The sequence below is a fragment of the Zalophus californianus genome, chromosome X (assembly GCF_009762305.2).
Source record: "Zalophus californianus isolate mZalCal1 chromosome X, mZalCal1.pri.v2, whole genome shotgun sequence".
In the NCBI taxonomy this organism is placed as follows: domain Eukaryota; kingdom Metazoa; phylum Chordata; class Mammalia; order Carnivora; family Otariidae; genus Zalophus; species Zalophus californianus.
The window spans coordinates 34595607-34609532 of NC_045612.1; the positions used below are offsets into that span (position 1 = coordinate 34595607).

Below are 13926 nucleotides of genomic sequence, written 5' to 3' on the forward strand. Positions count from 1 at the left end.
TAACAAAGGCCAGACATCCTGGACAAAACAGCCCATAGTTTCAATTTGTTAATACTGCTAAATTAGAGGTTTAATGATAAGAATTTCCTGCAGCAGAATGAATTTTAAGCACTAGAACAATGGCAGTTACAACATCTGCTCCAGATAGAAATTTGCTGTCTTGACAGTAACAAAGGACAAATAGGCAATACAGATACACCAAGCTAGCAAGAGGGTAAATGCAACAAGGGAAGAAGTATTTCTTAGATAAATTGCTTTTTTTGCTGAATACCACATTCTGTGCTGAACAACCCTTCATTCAGCTATAAGCAGATGTTTATCAAAGAGAATTTATCATCTTTATTACTAAGTCTGTTTTATATTATGAGAGAATCTAAACAGTCGTACTTTTCCATCTTCAAAGTTCTAAATGAAATTAAAGTACATAAGCAGAAAAAGACAAGCAAAAATAATTACACAGGAAAACAAAATAGCATGTTGCCTTTAGGAAAAATGCTGAGAACAGACATTGTGTTGACAGGTTCTCACCTACCCACATGGACCTCTAAGACAAGCCCCCTAGATTATATTATTTTAAGAAATTAAGTTTTAAAAATCTATTTAAAAGGCTGTTTTCCCACATCTCAGTGTAATATATGTGTCTATGGCTGGAGAGGGATGGGGGAATGTTCAACTGGCATTTATTATTCTAATGCAATGCATTAGAATAGTAAGGGGAGAATAGTAAAACCCTGTATTATTATAACGCATTTGTTCACAGGAGTAGTAAGTCATCTGAACACTCTCTTGCCATATTTCTAAGAAAGGTAAGGTATTTATTTTCATTCTAAAAGGAAGGAGGTATTTATTTTCATTTCAAAAAGAGACCAATGTCTGGAACCTCAAGACAAGGAAGTTTATCCAAGGCACACGGTCCATCTTCTACTTCCATTTCACATCACCCACATACTCGATGTTCACTTTTCTTTTATCCTTGGTTCAATAGTGTCAATAAAGGGGACAGTTGGAACAACAATAATTTAAAAATATATACTGTATAAAAAAGTCTTTCTAATGTATCCTTGCCAATCATCAGGAAAAATGTGTCATTTTTTTACACTTGATCTTAGCCAAAAGGCCGAGAAGCGATAAAATGTGTCATTTTTTTAAACTGGGTTTTGTATTCCAGTCAACAAGGATTTATTTAGTGTAATGTGTATTTTTCACTGACGTATTTCATCCCAATTGTCTGAAAATAGTAATATAATGAGCCGCAAGTTGTGTACATTCTTTTACAGTGTTGGCCTAATTATCAGAACATAGCTATGACCAATGAGGCCTGTGTCCTTTCTGGCAGAGGGCCCTAAAGACATTTCCTAGGAAGGCAAGTTTACCACCTATAATGTCAACATAAAAAATGTGAGGTCTTCTTCTAAACTAATTATTTTCAGTTAAATAACTTATCATGAATTTATCTCTCACAAACTAATCTTTTCTGGATTTTATTTATGTATTATTTTTTTTAAGTAGGCTCCATGTCCAACGTGGGGCTTGAACCTGCAACTCCGAGATCAAGAGCCACATGTTCTACTGACTAAGCCAGCCAAGGAGCCCGTCTTTTCTGGATTTTAAATGAGTTTTCAGTATATATATATATATATATATATATATATATATATATATATATATATATATATTTTTACCGCATAAAACAGTGCCACATTTTATATGGTTCCAAAAATATGGCATTCAATTCTAGAGCTTTCTTTGAGCTCTGGTTATGAGAATTAATGACTGATTTCACAGATAACTTACATGAGTTTATCTGTCAGTAATTATTTATTGAACTTCTACTTTTTGTAAGGCACTGGGCTAGGTGCTTCTGTAAGTACTAAGATGTATGAGAAGAGAGTCTTTGCTTTCAAAGAATTTACAACTTAGCTAATAAGATAACATTAATGAATACAAAAAATGGGAAACTGGTCATTGCCAAACTGCGGTAGAGGGAGAGATTTGTGAGGATTTGAGTATTCAAATTATGAAGGAAAGAAGGGACCAGGAATGGATCTTGAATGTAGATCTAAATTATAAGAAATAATGGAAAAGGAGTTCTATCAGCACTAGTTTAAACAGACTGTTATATACAGGGAATGAAGAGGCTGGGAAGGCCAGTTTGTCAGGAAGCTAGTAGAAATGTGGAGAAATAAAATACACTGGAGCCAATATCTGCAAGGTAATTATAATCTCACTTTAATCACATCAAAGCGAAAAAATAACTTATCTCTCCTGTCCTACTAACACTTAAAGAGCAATTTGCCAGGGTATTAAAATGAATTTATCTTGTAATACAATCACCATGGCAATCTTAGCTCATTCCAGTAGTGTCAACCTTATTTTATGGACTAGGAAACTGAGTCCAAGAGGGGTTAATGTAAATTGCTAAGAGTCACCCAGCTAATAATAATGGTGGTGATAATGTAATAACAACATTTTTTAGTTCCTACTATTAACTTAATATGAACATAGTCAACTTTATTTAGTAGTAGCAGGTACTGAGCTGTTTGCTTTGTCTCTCCACCTCCTCACTTTTCTTAGGCAGGGCCACAGGACCCAGTAAATATGTACCCCCCAGCATGCAAGAGTAGCCCACAGCATGACTCTCCCAGCTTTGTGGAGGGATTTGCTTTTGCACTGCTCGATGCCCAGTTGGTCAAGGAGAAGCCCAATGGGTCACTTGCCAGTGCTGTAGACAGTAGAGCTAGGGCTGGGAGCCTGTGCTCTGTTCAGAAGAACCAGCTTGGAAGAGGGGGTGGATATGAGACCTAAAACATCTCGGGATCCATTCTTCATTCATTCAGTATGGTTACTACCTATACAGATTAACTTTAGGGGAAGGAAATGAGAGTTTAGAATCAGGCAGATCTGGACTCAGTATCCCAACTCTGTCACTCATGAGCTGTGGAACCTTAGAAACTCACTTAAGCCCTCTTGGCCTGTGTTTCTTTCTATGTTAAATGGGATCAATAATAACTTGTTTATTGATAGCTGACTGTTGTGAGAATTAGAAGAAATAACTAGTCCAGTCTAGTCCCTGACATTAGTCGATGATCAATAAATAACAGCTATTTTTGTTGTTGTTGTTTTTTTTTTTTAGTAACAGCTATTGTTAAAAACAGACATCTCCCACTTTGCCAGGGACAATTCTCTTTCTCTTTCAAATTATTATTTGTGAGGAACTTGGTTACAAATTTGTGGAATTTTTTTAAGTTAATAATTTTACATTTTTTCTACTTGTCTTATAATTTCCCCTTACAAAAGCCAACTTGCTTTGTACCTAATTATTTATGTTGGCTTACATGTTGACTATGACTATTTAAAATTGCTTAAACTTTCCTGACAAGAATTTGTAGATCATTATCCCTGAATTATGTGATGAAGACACATCTTTCCTGTGTGTCTAGAAGAAACTCACATTTTCCCAAATGTACAAAACAGAAAACTATCCATTTGATGTGTCTCCCATTTTTTTCTTGGTTATGACTAAAAGTCTGCACATTGAGCAGCCACTGTCAAATAATCACTACTTCTTTCTTTTTGTTTTGCTTCATAAAGTCATTGATAAAAGGCTATGAACCATGCACTTTTTAAAATGTATAGCATTCTTATCAAAACAAGTCTTTCTCTGTAGCTCTTCTAGTTTTGCCCTAGCCTGGTATGCTGCCTTACCAAAGGATGCCCACTTGGGTGCTCAGCCACCCTGAAGTTCTAAGAATAGTCTGGCTTCAAGTGCATAGAATGGAATTAATTATAAACCTTGGTATGTGAATCACCAGACATGGCTGCATTGATATAATTAATTAATTAATTAATCAATTAAAATTAAAACAACACATCTTATATGCGCTGTGAATAATCAGCTTTAGAAGACAATGCCAACTTCTTTTCCCAAGTAGTTGTACAAAGGTATACTTCCACCCGTAATGCATAAAATATCTAGGTGATGAACATTCCTTTGAATGCTTGGCTTTCAAACTTTTTAAATTTTATTGATACAATGAATAAAATGTTCCTTTTCTTTCTTGCCTGACCTCCCTAGATGAAGAAGTTACATTACCAAAGTTGGGGTTTAGAACTTTTCCTAGACACTTGAAACAGAATGGAATCAAATACCAGAAATTTCTCAGCAAAATGAGAACTACAGGTGATATTCTAGACCCTTCCTGGCTAAAGGTTTTAAAAAATGAGGAGGAAAAAAGCAATTCAAAAGAATAGTACTCTATTTAAGAGTAGGAAAAAAGTGCACTCCAAAAATTAAAGTGCATATATAGGCTTATCTGTGATGTATAAAAGAACATATTTTCCTGCCTAAAATTCTAGAATAATGGCAATTTGAAGGGGGAAAACATGTGTTGGCTCTTGTTTCTGCTTTTCCAGTGAAGGAGACCTATTTCCAAAGTGTTGGTTAATCAGTTCAAATATAGACACTCTCTTGAATGTGCAGACTACTTGGTAGACATGAATACAAAAAGAGGAAAAATACCATGTGACAAACTGGTTATTAATTATGGGTTTTAATAGTTTACATTTCCTTTGGGAGACCATCCATTTATGAAGTTGTGGTCCATTTAATTCATCATTCAGAAAAACACATGTTCATTATTCCACAGCTTTGAAAAGCAGTTGTTTCTCAGAGTGATTGTTTTATATGTAATTATGATTGCAACAGCCTTGATCCTAAATTATAATACCACTTTCAATATGCATACTCATCAAAATGCAATGTGGTAGTAGAGACAAGTCTCCTGCAAGGAATTTAGTCAAGGTTTTCATTTTGTTAATGTCTGTCATTCTATCTCTATCTTTGGTGATGTGCCACTCTTCTAATTATGCTTAACCATGTCCCATTAAAATTATGTACTTGCCCAACATGAATTGCAACCATATCATTCAATGCCTTTTGCTTTTATGGATGGCTGAAATTTGAGAGGAGCATGTCTAACAAAAGTTCTTTAATATAAAGACATAAACACCAAAAGACTCCAGCTTTTCTTAGGCACAAGATAGACACTGTTTAAATACTGCTCCTGAAGGGAGGGCAGACTCACACTACTTAAAAGTCTTATCAATTTTTAGATATACCATGCATTAGAGAAACATTTCTGCTGAAAAGTTAACTGCTGGCCTTATAAAATCTTGATGTGATAAGTCATGATGAATTGATGCAGACCAGTGGACTAAAATTGTTTTCAGAATCCAACAGGTGTTCAAATATTTACCTTCATTCTTCAATATTGAGGGTAAGCACTCTTAAAGAAGCAGATCTCTAAGTTTTACTTTCAGATTCGCACTATGATCTAATGATAAGGTATTTAATCCATGGTCGTTACAGACTTTTCTCAAGATAACTATATATTTTACAGAAAACCAAAATGTCTCTCTTTTGCTTGCTTTTACTATATCCTTCTCAAAAAATTAATTTAGGTGACTATACTTGTGGTGAGCACTGAGTAACACACAGAATTGCTGAATCATTATGTTATACACCTGAAACTAGTGCAATGCTGTATGTTAATCATACTTCAATTTTTTGAAAAAAGTAACAAAAAATGAAGAAAAAAATTAACTGATCAGCCAGCAAGTATTTGTGGAGTACCTAGAATGTCAAAGGGACTTATGTGGGTGCCTGGATAGGGTATAAAAAGACAAGTAATGAGATGGAGGTCATAATGATGACAGCTAGGTATACAATACAGCCCAATTTATAAGCTCACTTCCTGAAGACTCTCCCTCTGAAATGCAGGCTTCATTGATTTCTCCCCTTTGTACTTGTATATCCTTGTTGCTCTTGGTAACATTCTTTTTTTGTTTGTTTGTTTTATGTTAATTAATCTTATCTTACCAAGAAGATCATGAGTAAGCTGAGAGGTCAGAGATCTTGGCCAATAGTTATCTGCAACTCCCCAAATTCCTTGCAGAGTGCTGATCCCATAATAGTTCTTCACAATTATTTTGGTGAATTAATCTAATATTCAAAGCAATATTATCCAGATACCTTAATCCACTCATTCTTTATTATAACCTCCAAAGACACAAAGAGAGGGAGAAAAGATGCAGTTCAGTGTATCACCATCAATACAGGTTCTAGACTCTTCTATTAGTCAAATGTTCACAGCAAATTGTGTGAAAACTTCTGAATAATTTAGAGTAATAAACAGCATCCTTATCCTGTGACGGGGTATTTTGATATGTTAATTGTAGCGTTTTGCTTTTTAAAAACTAGGTTATGTTATTTTTCATTCTAATGTAAATTTAATGCACTACCTATTAATATGAAGAGTCAAACATAATGATCTTGGATTTATGTAATTTTCCCAAAAAATAAACTGAGAACTTTATGTTCTCTGGCGCATGATATCATAAAGCATAATGAAGGCCGAGCAGCTGGAGCTGTATTCTGCCAACTCCTACCATCCAAGCTGCCACTGACCTTCCCCTGAAGGCTTTAGAAAGCCTCACCATCCTTTCGTCTTCCCCTACTTCAGGGACTATCATTTCTCACAGCTATAACTCTGCCATAGGGAATCTCAATCAGCCAGTTGTGGGAGGGAAATAAACAAATTATTTTTAAATGACAGAAGTCGATGTCGGATAGCAATAACACCAAAGAAAGTTATCTAGGAACAAGTCATGGATTATAATGTAGGGTGCATAGAAACTTGAAACAAATCATATTTATTCCTTCCATTTCATTTGCTTTGGTGCCTCCCTTGGAAATCTAACATAGAAATCAATTTCCTAAGCTTATGAATATTACGAAGTGATGAGCTTAATTCAACTTTTTCTAAAAGGTTGTCTTGATAAGAGATGGGACATTAAATAGATGATCAGATTTTTAAAGTTGTGACTTGGAAAAACTTTTATCACATCAGAGTCACAAACACTGGAAAACTCCCGAGCATGACATACCTCTGTAGCCACCTGGTGGTAGGGGATGCTTGTTACAGGTGTAGTGACTGGAGAGCCTGATACGAAAGCATCGGCTCGGAGATAAAGATGAGAGATCCAGCCCGTGTATCTGAGTAGTTACAGGAATATCTCTTTGGAAGAATACGGCTCAGGTCATGGTCCTGGAGTCCCTGGATCGAGTCCCGCATCGGGGTCCCTGCTCGGCAGGGAGTCTGCTTCTCCCTCTGACCCTCCCCCCTCTCATGTGCTCTCTATCTCATTCTCTCCCTCAAGTAAATAAATAAAATCTTTAAAAAAAAATATCAAAACCCCTTAATCAGCAGTTTCCTCTTATGATCTCCATGTTGCTCTCACCTTATCCCATTACCGAGTATAACCCAATAAGGTCACAGACCCCATCAGTTCTGCCTCATTCAAAGCTCATTGTTTTCCAAGCTTTTTGTGAAGCCCCTCCCCCTCAATACCCATTCTCGAAATGCCCTTCTTCCTGCCCTCTCTACATTCTGAATTCAACTGTCTTCAGTGTTGAGATGACAGGCCACTTCTTATACCTCATCACGACCCAAACTAATCATAATCTTTACCCTTTCTTCATCCGTTTGTCCTTGGCCTTATTGCTTTCCTTCCCTGAGCTATCTTTTCTTTTCTTTTTTTTTTTTTTAAGATTTTATTTATTCATTTGACAGAGAGAGACACAGCGAGAGAGAGAGAACACAAACAGGGGGAATGGGAGAGGGAGAAGCAGGCTCCCCGCCGAGCAGGGAGCCCGATGCGGGGCTCAATCCCACGACCTGAGCCAAAGGCAGACACCTAACGATTGAGCCACCCAGGCGCCCCGTGAGCTATCTTTTCAATGATAAGTTCTCAAGTAAATATTTTTTTTCCCCCACAGAATCACTCTTTATAAATGTACTTTTTAGCTTGGCTTTTATTTAACGATTTAGAGAAGACACTGAAATATCAGCTTTCTCTAGGATACTTGAGTTACTTGGTCATCTTTTTCCCTTTTAGAATCAGAGGTTACTGTCAGCCAATAACATCAAGATCTGTTTGTAAACTGAAAATCTGGCTTACGCTTTAAAGGCAGGAAGAGTGCCAAACCTCATCACAATGCCTATTAAATGAAGGAAAGCATCAAGGAGCAAACAATGTTAAGGAAGGTGTGCTGCACTTAAATGTTAGCACATCAAGTACCCAAATCAATTGTAAATATTATTTTTAAAAAATAAAGTGTAATAAAGACTAATTCATTTGTATTTTTATATCCAGGGGAACATGATGTGTTTTGTCAAAATGAATTTGCAGACATCAGTATATAGCCTATTTAAAGGAAGCTTCCTCTGCAGAAATCTAAAGATATAAAAATAATAAATAATAATGGAAATGCGTCATTAATTCACTCTTGTGTCCAACATTTATTGAAGACATTTATCGAGCACTTTTATGCTGTTAATAAACATTTCTTCAACTATGAAAAGACAACGTTTCAACTGGGGCACAAATGAATGAATTACACTATTTTAATAAGACTATAACTAATACACTTTGGGGACATACACAAATACCTAAGAAATATCTGTTTTTAAACTGTAGGAAATAGTAGGTGGGGCAGAAAAAAAAACCTTCAGAAACTTGGAAGTATGTGCTGAGTATTTCAGCCCTAAACTCAACCTCCTAATTCCAGGCCCTTAAACTAAAATCATTTTTTAGTCGAACACTGTTTTCTGAAGAGAAAGTGTCAGCTTCATTACCCAGGGGCATGTTGCTAAATACTTGGAAGAATGAATATCTACCTTCTTATTTGGCCTTATTTAAAAATAGAAAGCATCCTTCAAGAGAAAATTTATGGGGTTTTGACATTTATTAAGTGGCTTTTATATGCTAGAAACTTTAAGTGGTTTGTTTCATGTAATCACTTTGACATACTTGTATTATACTGACTTTCATGTTATGGCGGAGGTAAAGAAGGCTTAGAGGCATTAAGTAAATAGCAATAATACTACTGACAATAATAGTGAGAAAACAACAGCTAATTACTGCTTAGCATCTGGTATGTGCCATATACTTCATATTACCAGATTTACACAATAGCTGTTTTTCTTAAGCAAGTCCCAAGAAGGCAAGGAACCTTGGATAACTCACTTAAGCCCCCTAGGACTCTTATGTGAAGTATGTGTAATAATAGCCCTTTTATTAAAATGTGAAAATTAAATGGAATAATTTGTATAATTTTCAGCACATTCCCTGACATTGAGTAGATGTTCAACAAATGATAATTTATATTATAACTAAATATAACATCTCTCCTCACTTGATGAGAAACCTGGTCATAAGTCCTTTGAATGTTAAAAAAAAAATTAAAAGTTTGAGGCGCCTGGGTGGCTCAGTCAGTTAAGCTTCCTACTCTTGATTTCCACTCAGGTCATGATCTCAGGGTTGTGAGATCGAGCCCCGAGTCAGGCTCCGTGCCAGGCGTGGAGCCTGCTTAAGATTCTCTCTCTCTCTCCCTCTGCCTCTTCCCCCCTCCTTCCCTAAAAAAAAGTTAAAATTTCCTGTGTGTACATTTGCTATTCTTCTTAACTTCCATTAATAAGTTGCCTGTCCTGTCATGGTTAGTCAGTATTTAAACGTGACCTAAAATTTTCTGACCAAAATTGTAGCTTTCCCTCTAGTGTGGAAAAGTAAAAACTCTCTCTCTCCTCTGCCTTCCATTTTTTTTACCCCCAGGTCATGACCGAGTCACAGCTACTGGTAGATGCATTCCCTATTTTGGAGGAAATCTAAATAAATAAATGGTAGTAAAATTTATCCATTTATTAGATTGTTATGAGAAAATTCCTAAAGTTCCTTGTAAGTTCCCAGCAAATCTTAATTCACTCCCAGCATTCCAATGAAGTGCGACTCCAAAACAAGTGGATAAAGTCCTTTCGGGAGGGATGAGTTGAGAAATGGAAAGAGAATTAGAGGAAGTGCTTTCTAGAGACAATTGGGATTGAGTTAATTTTGTACTTGATATTCCATCTTTCATAATTCTCAACTCTGATATTTTGTAATATCCTATCAGCTTACTCCACTGTCACTTCTAGAGAAATAATAGACACATGCTCATTTCACCTCTCAGCATGTAAGCCTACTCTCTGGCTCATCAGCAATGTCAGTCAGATGCTGAGGCTTTTGTAGAGACCATCCTTTTAATCTTTAATCCTCAGTTCTTAGCTTCCCTTTTTAGTCTGCGGTGTGCTTTGTAATAATGGACAAAAGGTTTGACTGCCCTGCCCTGCCTGGTTTTGTGATATTCATTTCACTTTTCCTCCATGAATTTGCAAATCTTGATTATTTATATAAATGATTCCATAAAGCTTTCATATGAGACCAATCTTCTGTCACTTGCAGAGCATCCTGACCTTTCAGATGTAGTTTTTTCAGCTTTCCTCACTCATTTCTATTCTCTTTCTCCCTTTCAGCAGACCAGTCCTCTCTTAAAATTCCAAAATGTAGAACTTAACGGCATCCTCCACTTCTCAGTCTGCATGCTCACTTGACAGCACAACTCATTAAAATCTGAAGGCTTTACTTGTTTTTAAGATTTGTTTATTTATTTTAGAGGGAGTGAGGGGCAGACAGAGAGGAAGAGGGAGAGAACCTTTAGCAGACTCTGCTCTGAGCATGGAGCCCGACGCGGAACTTAATCCCTGGACCCTGAGACTATGACCTGAGCCGAAATCAAGAGTTGGATGCTTACTTGACTGAGTCACCCATGAGCCCCAAAATCTGAAGCCATTTAAATATGCATATAAGGAATCCCCATTTCCTTTGAGCCTTCTCAGTCCAGAAGGGCTTGTTCTCCTGCCATACTCTTACGTGCCCAGTTTAGAGAACGCTAATGCTGTCGCTTGCCTGTCTCTCTTTCACTACTTCCCGCTTCTCTCTTCAGAAAAGCCTTGTGTCTTCAAGTCTTAGCTCAACTGCGATCTTCTCTACAAAGCCTATCCCACCACACACGTCCAGCCTCTGGCAAATTTATCTACTGGAAGTTCATATTCTAGTGGGGTGGTTGGCAAACTATAGACTGTTTTTGTATGGCCCACGAGCTAAGAATGGCATTTACATTTTTATACGGTTGTAAAAAAAATAAAAAGATGAATAATATATCATCGTATGTGAAAACTGTATGAAATTTGAATTTCAGTGTTCATAAAGTTTTACTGGAACCCAGCCACATCCATTCATTTATACGTTGCCTATGGCCAACTTCATGGTACAACAGCAAAGCTGAGCAGTTGAAAGAGACTATATGGAACACAGTATCAAAAATATTTACTATTTGGCCCTTCATGGAAAAAGTTTGTTGACCCCTGCTCTATTACCTTGCTACTCCAAGTATAATTCATGGACCAACAACATTGTCATCTGGGAGCTTGTTAGAAACGTAAACTCTCTGGCTCCTTTCCAGACCTACTGAATCAGAATCTGCAGCTTAACAGGATTCCCAGATGATTCCATCCACAACAAGGTTGTGCTGTCTTAAACTTGTTTGTGTATATTTTAACAGAGGAAAAAATGGAAACAGATATATGTAATTTAAGACAAATTTTGGTCACTGCAAAATAGCAAAGTGCAATTTAGAGGAATAAAAATAAAATCAATGTGAAATTAAAGCAGAAATAAGAAAGCTTAGTTAGCCAGGAGGAAATTAAAACTCAGGATCATATCACTCATCAATGTGTTCATTTAGTAACAACACATTTCAGTTATATTCATCTATTCAATGATATATTTATGCTGTATTCAATATATATATTCCATTTTTTAGTGTGAAATGTAAGTCCCATTAGCAATAATTCTTAAGACTTTATAGGTTATGCAGAATTCATTTATCATGAATTTGAATTTGCTTATTTAATAATGTATAGCAGTGATATGATTTGGTTATCTGATGTCTTAAAATGTGACTATGAAACTCTTGGTGAATGATACAGGGCAAGAAAAACATATTCAAAACCCCTGTTGGACTGTTCAACAATTCAAGTGGGGTATTAAGCATTTATGTGTCAATTTCTTGTATAGCTAATATCACATTTAAAGTCATGGCGATACTTTTACTGCCATCACAGTTAGTTGATAGCTCACACTGGCAACCCTATGTTAAGGTCTTAGTAACTGAGGCCTCTAATTTTTCACCAGTGAGTTTTTGATAGATAATACCTATTTGTTCTTTCAGTTATTCAGTCAATGAATATTTACTGAATTGTACGATAGGTACTGTGCTAGATGCTAAAAATACAATATTCAGCAAAAGCAAATACTGTCCCTGATCTCATGAAGTTCACATCTAGTGGAGGACATAGCAATATCTAATTGCAAACATAATGTATAATTATAAACTGCAATAAGTGCTATGATGGAAAGCTATACAATGTTGTCTATGAAGGTATATAACAGGAAGCTGACCTAACATGCGGGGTAAGGTGGGGACGAAGGCTTCCCTGTTCTCAGAAGAAATATCTTTTAGGCTGGGCTGTAAAGGCTTAATAGGAGTTAACTGGTGGGGAATGTGAGTGTTAGGAAAGGTGGGAAATGCAAGGAAGTATTCACAACAGAAGCGAGAGCATGATGTGTTCAAGCAACTGGAAGTAGACATTTGTAGCTGAAGCATTCATGATGCAGGTGAGGGGACATGGCAAAATATGGTACAGAAGAGGTGGACTGGAGCCAGATTAGGTTCTCTTATAAACCATTATAAAGATTTTGGTATTTATTCTAAGAGCAATAAGAATTGGGACAATGGGATTTGGGAGTGCAAATGTGTAAGTGGAACAATTATTTAGAAGGCTGTTCCAGTACTCAGACAAGAGGTGATAGAAAGCCAAACCGGTACCAGGATGCTAGAAATGGAGTGAAGACATTCAGAAGCTAAAGTTGACAGGAGTTAGTGATGAAATTGGTTATGGGGCATAATGGATAGGAAGATGTTCAAGGATGACTGACAGTTTCTTGCCTAATCCAACCATCTAAATGACAAGGTCATTGCCAGTGATACTAAGAAACTTGCCACACATTGAGAGTATATTCTCATATAATCAAAACCCTATGAAGTCAATGAGAATGCTCAATGGCATGGCAATTACTTATAAAGAGATTTTAACCGATATATATTTTTAGAAAACATACCACGAATATGTGTTCTGATTTTCATATTTTGTTAGTATCTGTTTATTAGTTTAGTATTAGCTTACTGGTACCTCCAAAGATACAAATAAAGATACTTAGTTTTGAGAAAGCTAAACGAACAATGGTACCTAGATATACAAAGAGAGAATATTTCATAAAGCGATTGTTAGCAAGCTCACATATACCATGTATTACTTGTCTGGGTCATGTGTTTAATTTTGGTGGGGGAAAAAGAATTTTCAAATAAGAGTAAAATGTGATAGAAACAATGCAAATATACAAATATTCATTTCATAAAACACGTAAAAATTTTGATCATTAAAATATCTGCATTTTATTTGAAAGATATGTGTCATTTCTAAAATGAGGGCCATATGCACTAAAGTTAAGACTAATAAATATTTTAGAAGCGTGAAATAAAAAAAATCAACATTGTTTATGTCATAAACTCCTTGATAATGATAGCTTCTAATACAACATGTATTAACTTACTTGTAGTTACTTAAGTTACTCCCATATTTTATATTTCAGGAGATATGAGTATTTTCAAAATGTATAATTTAAAAGTGCAAGCATATTTTTGAAAGGTGTATGTTCAAAAACAGAAAACACACATAGAAAAAATTATTTTACTACCGTGATCTAGTATGAATGGACATGTAACTCTACTTTGAAACTGCTTGGCTAGTTACCTTTCCAAAATAAAATGAACTTTCACTTATTTTGAAAAGTTGAAATATTTTAGAATGTGGACAATCTAACCTATGTTGCCAACCTTGTTGATTTTGGTGCAGGCTAGTCAGGGTGAAA

General features: G+C 35.9%; 1 protein-coding gene, 1 non-coding gene and 1 pseudogene across 2 annotated transcripts in view; all 3 read right to left on the reverse strand.

Moving 5' to 3' along the window:
• HTR2C (5-hydroxytryptamine receptor 2C) overlaps positions 1–13926 on the reverse strand; it is a 282888-nt gene that overhangs the window by 240507 nt on the left and 28455 nt on the right. The window lies entirely within an intron of this gene.
• Positions 993–1129, reverse strand: LOC113931699 (annotated as a pseudogene).
• LOC113931678 lies at positions 2597–2725 on the reverse strand. Its single transcript, XR_003522830.1, has one exon. It is a non-coding gene; the product is annotated as a small nucleolar RNA SNORA35 (small nucleolar RNA).